This window comes from Alligator sinensis, unplaced genomic scaffold (genome assembly GCF_000455745.1).
Source record: "Alligator sinensis unplaced genomic scaffold, ASM45574v1 scaffold203_3, whole genome shotgun sequence".
Taxonomy (NCBI): Eukaryota; Metazoa; Chordata; order Crocodylia; family Alligatoridae; genus Alligator; species Alligator sinensis.
The window spans coordinates 547,832-560,941 of NW_005842844.1; the positions used below are offsets into that span (position 1 = coordinate 547,832).

General features: G+C 38.1%; 1 protein-coding gene across 1 annotated transcript in view; it reads right to left on the reverse strand.

The window, feature by feature from the left end:
- Positions 1-9,751: 9,751 nt before the first annotated feature.
- MRPL39 (mitochondrial ribosomal protein L39) overlaps positions 9,752-13,110 on the reverse strand; it is a 29,950-nt gene continuing 26,591 nt past the window's right edge. Inside the window, exon 11 of the transcript XR_003091777.1 lies at positions 9,752-11,207. The gene's annotated coding sequence lies outside the window, so the exon portion shown is untranslated. The remainder of the gene's footprint in view (positions 11,208-13,110) is intronic.

Sequence of the window (13,110 nt, forward strand, 5' to 3'; positions counted from 1 at the left end):
TCGAAGCCAAGCTATCTGAAGGAAGGAAAGTACACAGTGTGTAAAAAAAAAATCCAGTCTGATTGGAGTTTTCTGTTTTCCTTGGCTTTTTTCTTAAGCATGCTCTATATTCTGAGAAAAGAAAATGAGGGGAATTTACTAAAAGTCGTTGGTTATGAGTCACCTTCATGACTTATAAAGGGTCTCAAGTTGTTTGGAACGGGCTTTCTTCACCTAACTTGTGCTGCAAGGATATCAGGGCGACCAGCCAGACCAACGAACCTGCTATGGCAACTGCTGCTGCTTCAGTTGCTTTTTTTTCCTTCGTTTCATTTCTCTCATTCTCTCTCTCTCTCTCTCTCTGTTTTTTTTTTCCTTCTTCTTCAGAAAAAAAAAAACAAGCCCAGTGACCTTGGTTAACATATGCGATAGAACAAAGGAAGTCTGTGGCCTCCTCACTGCATTGGTTTTGCTTGCATCTTTGTGCAAAGAATCTGTGCCTCAGCAGGTAGGTTTTTTTTTTCCCTTATGAAAATATCATGTGTTATAGGAGATGTGGAGCAGGCCAAGGGAGGGGACCTTGGGAGAGAGTTCAGAAGCTTAAATAATCGGCACAAGGCTCAGCTTCAGAAATAGATACAAACGCACACATACAGATATCAGTACAGGGAACTTCACATAGCCAAAAACACATACACAGGTATATACACTTTACAGGACCATATTCAGTCCCATCACTGACTTGGCAATAGAATCATTTCTGTTGCTAATTAAAGGTATATCAGATGGAGGCAAGACAGTCACATGAAAGACTTTTTTGATGCTTTTTAACTCCTTTTTACTTTCCACACTTACACTTATTTTTAATTCATTTTTAGATGTGCATAGGTGACCAGGTTATATAATATGGGCTTATAACTGACATTTTATGAGGGGCTTATGACTTAGACAAAAGTATTCCTTACTGTCTACATTTAGTAAAAGAGAGTCTGATATGGGGAGAAAAATAGCTGTTTTACAGATTTGTTTTGAATTTTTAAATTTTAGAGGTAAACAGCTACAAATGAATTCTGGATCTCATTTTACAAACATTAAACTCAAAATATGATTCATTTAAAACATCCAAGCATACTTGTGTCATTTGGGCAAGACCTTTTTCATTTTTTAAGTATAAATGTTTGAAAAGTATGTTTAAACAGGAAAGGTTTACAACTCGTTTAATATGCATATCCATATTAACAAAAAAGGAGTTCCATGCCGAACGTTGAGACCTTACCTTGTAAAAACTCTGATGTTTACAACTCAGCCATAAAAATTTGCTCTGGACTGAAGTTTGGCATCCAGTCCCTCAACTTAGCCACTCATTTATTTTACTTTTTTAACATGATAATTTTTATTTATAAAAATGCAAATACAAAAATTATAGAAATACATTCTAAATGATTCTCAGATATTTTTCCATAAGATTAAACAGATTGTCAAGGAAGTTTATTTAATATTTGAAAATTAACCTCTGGAGGCAAATGGTTTTTTCCCATTAACACATTTTTCTTTAAAGCTTTTCCAATATTTGAAGTAAATATATGTTTAGTCAAGAGAATGGAATAAACCTATATACAATTAAATACTTTGCAGAAGAATTTTAAAGGGTACATTCTCTCTAAATCAAAAATTGCAGTCTTTCTTATAAATATATATATGGAGGATATATATAACTTATACCCAACAAAGGCAAAGAATAGAGTCACTGTGCAAGTTTAATGCCCATTTTCTAAATGATGATATGACTAGGACTTCAAGTTTCTTAACTGTTTATAACAGAATACGTGATCATTAAACTACTGGCCCAATTGTAAGTTGTTAAGCCAAAAATCTCCCCTGATACTGGCACTTTTCACACACAATTATTGCCAAAGAGATAGGGGGTAGTAAGTCACAATGTACTTGCAATAAACTGCATCAAGTTTTAGCCTTGACAAAAAACCGATACCATAAGATAGGGCCTTGGGTTAAGTTACTTTTCTGCAAAGACAGACATAAGGTACAACTGAATATAAGGAATGGGAGAATCTTGTCCTGGGTTTGCCAAGCTTGGCAGAGGGGAGAAGTGTTGGGAAAGGGCTATAATTTTTTTTCCTTTTAATTGTAAATATTAATGACAGTCAGAAATTGGCAGCAGCTGATAGAATTAGTCATGGGTTTCAAGTCCTCTGAAAGCTTTTTGCACCTGCCAACACATCTCATCCCAAGTATCCAAACTCCTGATTGTTTTCCCCCCCTTAGTGGGAAAAACACTCTGCTGCATAGTAAAAAGTTAGTAGATTAAGGTCATGCTTGTGACTGCTCCCTCATTTGAACTCAGATATGAAGAAGCAAAAAACCCCAGCATGCTTTAGGTATAATTCAAAATTCACTGAGCTTATGGGTGCCTCTATTTACTTCAGTGAGTTTGAACCTGCAAACACATTTGTAAGCTACTCATGTATGTATTTTCAGAATTTGGCTTTGATGAGCTGCCTTACCCCTTCACATACAACCACTGAAAACAGGATTTGTAACAGAATTATTGGTCAACCATTTAAAGTAGCATCAACCAAAGGCAATGAATGCTCTAACACATTTTCTGCCAAACATGTTTCTCCTCTAACCTGACTCAAATGCTTTGGAGATTTGGAAAATGAATATCAGAGACATATGATATAAAGTATTTAGAGTTTCTCCAGAGAGTGTTAATGGTCAGTTTAAATATTTTAAAACAAAAGAACACCCTCAATTTCTGGATTTAGGGCAATAGTATGCAATCCTTTTCCACTCAAGGCACCCCTTCATAAATTTTTGGAATTGAGTTCTATCCCATTTCAAAACTACTTTATTTATTGCAGTGCTTACTTCCTTGTAGAAGGGTAGGGCAGGGCAGGGGAGTGACCAGGCACAAAAGTATCTGAGTTTGTGCTTATCTCCACACACCTCCTGATTTCTTCACACCTCAGCACCCTTCGGATGATCTGGTGGCACCTCAGGGTACTGCAGCACTCTGGCTGTGAATCACTGGCTTAGCATAACTGATTTTACATGAAAATGTGAGGTAAAATTATGATCCATCTAGGTCTACAGCAAAATTTCCATTGACTTCAGGGGCCTAAGATTTTTCTCATAATGTTTAGGATTCATTCATTTCAGAGCAAAGTGTGATTGTGATTTGATCTCCTATGGCTGACTATATTAGTATTTTTTGTAACTATCACAAAGCACTGAAACTGTACACAGTCCAGATGTGCCAACAGACTAAATATCTTTCTCTTTACCTTATGCTACAGACTCTATAGGTGACAACTTGGCTCCTTTGAAATTGATGGCACTTTTATTTCAGCTATAATGGGATCAGGATTTGGCAAATCAAAGTAATAACACACAACCCAAAGCATTTGAATTTCTCTGCTTCTATGCTTAATAATAATAATAATAATAATAATAATAATAATAATCTGAAACTTGCACGTAATCAGCTTAAATACTTGAATTTTACAAAGCAAGGAGCAGGAAAGTCCTAATACAATATAGAAAAGAAAGCATGGAATCTTTAAAAAGTGTCAAGTGGTATCTACGATCAATTAATTTTTCAGGGCAAATCAGAGCGGACTGAATCCAGTCAGAAAACAGCAGGGGTGTGGACAGAGTTTAATAGTTGTCAATGTACAGCCTATACAATACACAGAGATCAGACCTCCTCGAGTTAAAAATGTTCAGGTTGGAAGCACTGTGTGCGTCTAGTCTTAAAGTGGAATAAGATTGTTTCCTTGAGGTTCTGGCCCCACAGGGAAGGTTAGCAAAAGGAAAAGGCATCAGGTAAAGGAATAACAAGTTATTTTCTTAAATACAAAAATAGCTTACAAACCATAATAATTTTTAAAAATTGACCTATTTCACCCCTCTGTTGATTTCTGCAGTTCTGAGTAACTTCAGTGGAGTTATGTCAATGATGAATTTGGTCGCTTGTGATACATCCACTGTTAAACAAACTCATCTTAAATTTTCAGCTGCATGCATTTTAGAAAGGAAAAGTCCTTTGCTGCTTCTGAAATGAGGAGGCAGTTTAAAAGTTGAGGAATTGAGTATTTCACAAGTGCATAGAAAAATGTATATTGCTCTACTAGGCAAGTGAGTAACACCAGATTAGTTACAGCAGTGCATTGTATAGTTGAAAGTGCAGTAATGAAATACGGTCACTAAGTCTGGCTTTTCTAGTCAATGGCAGAGGTCCCAATCCTAAAACGTTTACTCAGGCAAAACTTTCCTTGAAGCTGATGGGGATTTCACTATATATAGAGGAAGGTGTAAATAAGGTACCTAAGTTATCACAAGGATATGAGCTGTTCAGATGCACACAGGTATGTATATTTCTCTACTTAAACATACATATCTCTACATACATGTATGTGTAGGGGGAAACAATATCATATGCATTTGCTAATTTTATTTTCATATGTATTTGGTTATTATTAAATTACTTATCTCAATTACCTACCTGCTAAGCACCAACAGTTTTCTTGAGTTGTCATGGCAGAAGTGGACAGAGGATGCAGGTAAAAATTGGAAGAAAGGAGGTGAAAACAAAGGCTGTAAATTGCAGATTTGTATTTAGAGGTAAAGGAAATAATGTGCCATAACAAGGAGAATTGATTCAATTGTGAAGTTTTGAGCTTGAGGTAAAACCTGTCTTTTGACAGGAATGAGAAGTTGGGGGGGGGGGGGGGGGGGGGGGTCGAAAGAGGGTGGGGGGGGGGGGGGGGGGGGGGGATAGTGACTACAGAGATTAGTAGCTGGAGTGCTTGTGTCAAAGAGGCAGGTGAAAGGATTAAAGGGTGAACAAGCTAATTACTCTGGTGTCACTAGCAGGAGGAGGAAAGGATGTTGACAAAAGGATGATGACAGTCACACCAGATTTTATTCATCTTTTCTTTGAAATTCTGTATGGGGGAAGGGGAGGAAAGTAGAATATTTAATTTTATTTAAGCATGGGTGAAAGGGACGGATCATTATTTCCATTACCTGAAAGGCCACAGTTTTTACGGCTAAGCGAGAAGACATCCTCACGTACACATGCTTGCTCATGTAATGGAAATCAGACAGCTGTGCAAACGGCTGTTACAAAGGCTCAGCAAGAGGAAGTGTGTGTCATTTCTGACCACTTCCTCATCAAGCAAGATAATTTATCTTCAGAGGCAAAGGCAAAACCTTTAACAACATTATAGGATCTCTGCAGTTTCTCAAGCAATATTTAAATGGCTAGGATCCCAATTCTGCAATGTGAGTGCCCAAGATCAGTCCCATACTGACATTCCCTGGGCAGTGGGGCAGCTGAGCACTGCAGAGAGGGCCCCCTACTGGCCAACAGCAGCCTGCCCTCCAGTGACATGCTGGAAGATCCGACTTTGACCTACACTAATCTCAGGATCCAGCTTGCTCCCTTTCGTCTCCAGCTTCGCTAAAGCCAAGCAGTCGTATAGGATGTGCACGCATGCACGTACTTGTAGTTTAGTAGCCTTCAGAGGCTACTGAAGAAACCTGTCCCAAGAAACTTGTTCACTGTCTCAGCATTTCTTCAGATTCAGTAAGCTAAGGGACAAGCTGGAAAAGGAAGAGCAATTTCAACAAGCTGTTGAGATTTGCCAGAGACACGATATTGATTTGTTTTCTGTTGACTTCAATAGCTTTGTGTGCCTGTTGGGCAACAAAGTAAATATGAAATAGGGAATTCAATACAGAAATTAAATTACTGGAATGCCCTCACATTTGGAGTATCAATTAGTGTGGATCTTTTGCCCTAAATAAAAGACCTGAGTGAAAAGCTTACCAGTGATCCCCATCTCTTGGGGGCACTGACATATTACAGGAAATTTAGATTTTTTTTTTTCTTTATTGCCTGTAAGCGCAAATATCACCCATCATGTCTCATTCAGAGAAAACTCCTACTGAAGTCAGAAAAGAACCTTAATCATAGTTTTAATTCTTGGACTGGAAATTTCCAAACCACTGCTTTTTGCCCACCACACATGTATATTCACTTTGGAATTTTTATTGCCTTTCTCACTTGATCACAAATAATCTTAGCTGGTTTCACTTAAAGTGGTATAAAGCAGAAGGTAATTTCCCTAAAATCTCTAAATTAGGTCACATTCTTACCATGACATTTTAACTTCCCCTTAGCACTTGTGTTATTAAATGTATGAAAGCTGAGTATTTCTAACATATTGAAAAGGAACTCCAAACTATATATTTTACAGAAAGGATTTTACTGATTTATTGTGATTTTGGAATAAAATGGTAATTGGCTGGAAGAAAAAAAAAACACAATACCAAATCAATTACTCCTGACCTTCACCCAAGAGACAATACTTCCTTTTAAAAGGCAATAAATCATGCCAGGAGCAAAAGAAAAGTATCTTTTTATCTCTTTAGTAGGTGAATTTACATCTGAATATACATTTTCACTGGCAGTAGTTTATAACCTATTATAGTGTTTTATTCCTAATTTTTTATCTATGCAGCATAATTAGTTTTCAGATTGTTCATAGATGGGTATGAGGCATAAAGCTCCATAACAATTATAAATCAACTTAGTAAATAGTTTTCTATCCCTTCCTACCATTATTAATTTTCACCATCAAGGTATGAATATCTTGAAACCCTAAAACAAGCCTCCAGTAGACAAAGGGCCATTTAATAATGGGGTTATTTTCCGCCTAACTGTAAATCTCTTTTTCTCCTGCTGGGAATGAAAGTCTAGTTCAGAGACATATTAATCCTAGACTTGTAATTGAATCCATATTGTGGTCTGCACCTGTCTGTTGCCTAATGACTTCAGGGACCATGTGGATAAGGGCTTTATTTGTTGTTATTTAACCAGGAATCAGCGCATATTGATGAGTTGATAATTTTATAGTTGTATTTCTTGTATTTAGAACCTGCAATAGTCACCTTTATACAATTAAATCAAAATAATCAATATTAAAGTTATGATCACTGTAGCCAGTCATTGATCATAAGCTTATTCTAGATGCTTATTAGTTTAAGCATGTCAATGCATGCTAGGAACCTCTCAACCTTTTTAAAAAAAAAAAAAAATCAAAAATAAATTAGACAGGGTAAGTAGTATAACATCTGAATCTTGTTCTTTAGTCCTACATTACTAATATTCTTGCACAATGCAACTTTAAAAGAAAGTGATGAGATAGAAGGAGAGATAAGATAGGCAAGAGAACTCAGAAAATTTAATGATTTTATTTACTCTACTACTTTTGTAAAAATTACTTTAACACAAAAACTTTTTTATGAGATGTTTCTTTAGAATTTAACTATAGTCCTTTTTATTACAGTATGTTGTTTCTCTGTGTTAAAATTTATTAGATGCATTTCTCTTTTTGTATTGTAGGTAAATCAAGGGGGGAAAAAAGCAGTGGTTTCAGTTCTTTGTGGCTCATGCTGGAGCTCTTCTGTAGGCTGTATGTTGTTAATGCTAATCGTGATAGGGGTTTTACCTCTGACTGACTCCTACATGTTAGCATTAGCACTGTATGATGCCTGTTACCAGAATTCACATGGAAAAAAAACCCAAAAAAACCTGCCACCGTGGGAGGGAAGCAGCAAGTATGAATGAGTCACTACTATGCTGGGAACACCTCTCCTCTGCATGTAAAAAGAAGGGTTGTTTCAAATACAGGCATGTTTGCTAAAATGGAGCAGTTTAGAAATACTGGAACAAAAGGAAAAAGCAGATTCATGCATCAATTAATCTTTAGCAGGACTACATTTAAAGTTCAGCACCATACTTTTTAATTTTACCCTATTGCCATTCACATGTTTGCATTTTCTTCCCACACAAGTCACTTCATTGCTTAATCTTCCCCTTCTCCAGGGCAGAAAAAATGATGAATTCAACCTTTGGCATGCCCAGCTGTGCTTTCTACACATTTTTATGAAATGTTTGTTCACACAGGAGATTTGACTAACAGAAAATATTTTAAACATGACTTTTATTGTTGAATATTCAAAATGTGCTACTTTTGTTAGAACATTGGGATGAAGTACACCTACTCTGGGATCTCAGCTGCTCTCAAACCTTATTGGAGCCTCCCAACCTGTTCATTTGCCACAATTACAATGTTTTGCAGATGGAGAAAATGGGGCACAGATATGTTAAAGGTATAGTCAAACAGAAAGTGAGTGACAGAACCAGTCTCTCTTACTCCCCAGTCTGTTTTACTGAACCTGATTAAAACCCCACAAAAACATATATTGGGCACATCTACATGAGACATTTATTGCAGAGCTGACTAATTAGTTCTGCAGTAAAGCCTCCACATCCACACCTGGGGCCGTATTGCAGCAACCATCAATCCTCCTGGATCATGATGTATGCACGAATGCCACCCAGACCTCCGATGCATATGCCTGGGCAGGAATTTTTGGAAGAGTGGAGGCTGTCAAGACCTTCCATCTTCCCTTTAGGCCACTGAGACAGAAACCAAAGACCAGACTGAGGCCAAATGTTTGGTGCCTCCATGGTTGTAGTTCTCTGTCAGGGAATCAAACCCATGTCTCTTGTGTGGTAGATAAGGAGTCTACCACTGAACCACAGAGCCTTATTAGACTGCAGTAAACTAATAAACTTTGCCACAGGTTAATACTTGCAAAGTTTATTAGCTTACTGCAGCCTAATACAGCCCTGAAGCTCCCTGTTGTTCAGTGGTAGAATCCTTCTCTACCACAGAAAAGACTTGGGTTTGATTCCCAGACACGGAAACAAACCTAATCCTGTGGCAGTTTTTTCCTTGCATAGAAATGCACATGTAGACACTGACAGAGCTGGCTGGAACACAAGGGTGCTTCAGTACAGGGCCTGCCTGCTAGTTAGCTTCACACTGGAGCACCCTTGTGCCCCAGCCCCTCGAGGCAGCATGCTGACCCGGGGGACCAGCCACAGGCTGCTCCACCCAGCTGCAGTGCCCAGGAACAATAAACTATGGCACAAACTGCACCAGAGTTTATTGTTCCAAATTAATTGCATGTGTATACATGTCTAGTGTTGACTGGGAGATGAGTAGTATTTAAAGGTGAATCTGCAATTCTTGTGAAATGTGTCACATGCACAATATTTAAATAAGCCCTTAATCCTGCACACACTTACAAACATAACCTTGCCCTTGAGAGTACTTTCATCAAGCTCAGCATTTCCTCTTGTATCTCATACATGCAAACATTTTCTGAAATTAGGTTTAAGATCACAGGATAGGAGGGAATGTACAAAATGCTGATCAGGGCAGTAGCCCAATATCATTCCTCTGCAACACTCAGAAAAGATTCTAATTTTTTTTAAAGTCAGGTATGGCCCTTATTATTCATCTGACATTTAAGTTGTTTTATTACAGGAAATGAGAAAGGGTCATTATGAAGTTTAGGATTTTTCACTTTTAGATTTGGGGAACCTACATAACAGCTTCCTCTTACATATTAATGACAGAAAGAAGAAAGATGGTGATGCAGAAAACCAATCCAAAGAGCTCATGAATATCACAGCAGTTAAGGATGCAAAGCATTTCAGCTGCATGCTTCTAGTTCTGCAGCAAAGATGACTGGAGCATGTCCCTGCTACCCCATGCTCAGGCTCCTATTTCATTGCTTAGAACTTTTGTAATTTTTTTTTTTTTTACATTAGAGCAACAATGAACCTATATTTTTTCCCTCCAGAACAAAAGATTCTTTGCCCTTCCCTACAGAACAAAAGATTCTTTGCCCATCAGATTTGAAACAAACATGAGTTCTGGCAATTTTAGTGATACAATAAAATCATACAATCACAGGGGTAGAAGGGATCTCAAGGGTCATTTGAGTCCAATTCCCTGTACAAATATAAGAATTGCTATTCCAAAAGCAACTATGGTTTCTGGGCCCCTTTGGCAAGCAAGTGGAGTATCTCATGTTCTCTCTCTCAAAGCATTCTTCATTGTTTCTTTCATTCGTGGGTCCTGCTTGCTTCAAAACGTGCAAGTTGGCTGAATCTGGGTGACGCTTTCTAGACCATCCCCCAGTACCATACAGATTCTGTATCCCACACAGAAAAACTCCATTATAAAGCTAAAAGTTCCAAAACTCACAAAGCAGCATTACGGCCATCTCTGCAATTTCACTTTTCCCCAGTGACTATCATATTACACAATTGCGTTCTATTATCTTAACTGATGGGGCTCACTGAAAGAGGCAGCTATTCAATATTTCTTTTCATCCTTATTGATTAGCAGCATACTGCTTTGTGCCTTCTTTACTGTCTAGCAGTCAAAATCTGCAGCAAGCAAGGAATAGTTTCTCTTCATAGACTTTTCATCAATATCACATCCGAGCACAAAGATAACGTGCTAACCACTTATCCCTCCCAGTCCAGCTTTTACAACTGGTCTTAGCTCATTAGTCAGTAATTTTTATGATAATATGCATGCCTTCTCATCTATATGCCAATAAATATTCCTTAACCAGGAGGAAGAAGGTCTTCCTACTCACTGATCTGACTAATGACTAATGTACACCTTACAGTGTGCTGTTTTCTCTGTCAAGTATTTTTGGTTCTGCATATATAAATAAGAGCACTACCCCATTTGCCTATATCCCTTTCTTTGCATATCCAATTCCTTAGTTGAGAGACATGTTAGGTTATAGCCATTATGTTAGTGGGAGCTGAATATGCTTTTCTTTTTTTTTAACTCTGAAAAATGTTAATGCTGTCCATGACTGGGGTTAAATCTTATGAAAAGACCACAGCATGATAGCATTCCCATTTTCAGAAGGTGGTTGCTCTTCAAGAAATATCCATTATATAGCCTCTTCCAGTCAAACAACACATACTGAATGCATTATATTGAGCTCCTATGCATGGATTCCTCATAAAATTGAATAAAGTTAAAAAGACATACTTCCAAAAAGTTTGTTGACTCAAAGTTAAATAATGGTTGCATTGTGTACAACTGTACAGTGCTGACACAATTACTGATGATTAATAAAGGTTTGCTTCTTACCACTGCTTAATGTAGATCAAAATATACTGGGAAGTTCATCCAGTCAAGCACTTGAAGTCTAGTCATGATCCACAATTCTCAAGATTTGGTAGTGATGCAAAATAAGGAAGACAGCTTTCACCTCTCCAGAGAAGTTTATTTCAAATAAAAGGAAAATAACACCTGACAGAAAAAAATTATGGCCCATATATAATGGAGTTAAATTTAATCAAAGTCAGAAAAGACTATTAAAAGCTATGAATGCATGGATAAAAACATTTCTGAAAGGGAATAACTGCTCTGAAGGCCCTACCCAGTCACGGTGCCTATGCAAAGCTAGTTTGACAGGAGGCACATGCCTGGCACCCCCAACCTTCACTCCTGAAATCTAATATTTGGATTTGACCAGGTCCAGAATGGAAGTGTTCCCCATGGCTAACTCTGAAATTCCCAACACAACTTCTGCACTTTGGAAGAGTTCTTCCATTTCATGTCCTTTACCTCTACTCACTGTTGTTTCCGTATAACTTCAATTCTTTGCCCATACCTTCCCCCCCCCCCATCTCCCATTCTTCTGAGTATTCCACTGTGTCCCCTTCTAATTGCCCTCCTTCCATGTTTTCACTTGATCATCCTGCACGCACACTTCCACTCCCATAGCTCATGAAGAGGTGTCACAAGTGAAGGGTGAGCTGAAAAAGGCCACTGAGCTCCCCTGAGGATCTTTCCGGCATTGGAGTTTAAGGAAACAGGGGCAGTGGCTACAGGAAAAGTGGTAGTATTTCTTTATCTCCTTCTCCTCCAAGGAGCTGGAAGCAGGTTCACTCCTGGGGCTGCATATACAGTGTAGCCTGCACTGTAATGAATAGTGAAGTTATCTGTAAACAAAGTAGTTTGCATACTTGGAAGCAATCTAGCTGCAGCAGTACAGAGTTCCACAGCTAAACTGATTTTTTGGTATCTGAACCAGTTTAAGTATCTCTGTACATCAAACAGGCTGCAATGTAGATACATATCCATTTGTTAGGCTCCTTATATAGTGCAGGAAGAGACTTAGGTGCCTTCCCCCTAACAAGTAGAAAACCAAGCTGTGAAAGCCAACAAGAAACACTGATGACAGAGGTGTTCCTAAAAACCTGCTCGTTTCTTGGGCTTCAAAACCCATGGGTTTTTTGGGATGCGCAGCCTGAAACTCTCCCTTGAGAGCAGGTCCCTACCATCTCTTCTTGAAGAACCTGATAAGGGCTCACTGTCCATCCCTCCTGTTGAAACGGTGCTACTGTACATCAAAAAAAAAATCCCAAGAGAATTTTAGGACCAGGGAGAGAACACAATGGCGCATGTATTCACAGTTAAGTTTCTGAAGTGATTCATTCAATAGCTGTATTTGATTAACTGTTTCATTAAAAACCCAAAATCCAGTCCCAAGATTACTACCTTAGATGATCTCAGGCAAAGTGATAGATTCCAGCACCATCAAATGCAAAAAACAAACCTATGCCCAATTCTGCCTAAATCCTAAATGTAAACCCCATCACTAATCAGAATCCAAACCAAACAACCACCTCATCAGCCCCTCTCTAATGGTGTTGCCCAGCTCAAGGGGGAAAAGGAGCTCAAGGCACAATGCTGAGGCAAGCTGTACTCCACCACCTACCAAAAGGGCTTGCGCTTCCTCTCTCCATTTGAATAGGACCCAGGGCTTGAGGTTGAACGGTAAAGAGGACACAAGAAATGACAGGAAATAGCTTCTTCAGGACAGCAAAATGTAGGTGTAAAGCCTGCTAGAGGTGGAAACTGAACCCACAACCTTTGAATTGGCAGACCAATGGCTCTATCAGTTGAGTGTTATTTAATTCAAGTTATTTTAGTGGTCTCCCTAAAAAACATTTAACAATGGTGTAAAATTAGTATAACTGAATGAAAAAAAATCTGTTTCAGAAGATTTAATTTTTACAGAAAAAAATCAAAATATTATTTTAATTTTAGATTATTTTACATAACAAGAAAAAAACCTATTAAAAACCCAACATACACATCAGGTTTTGAGAGAAGCAAATTTTGTCATTAAAATGTCCTAAAAAAT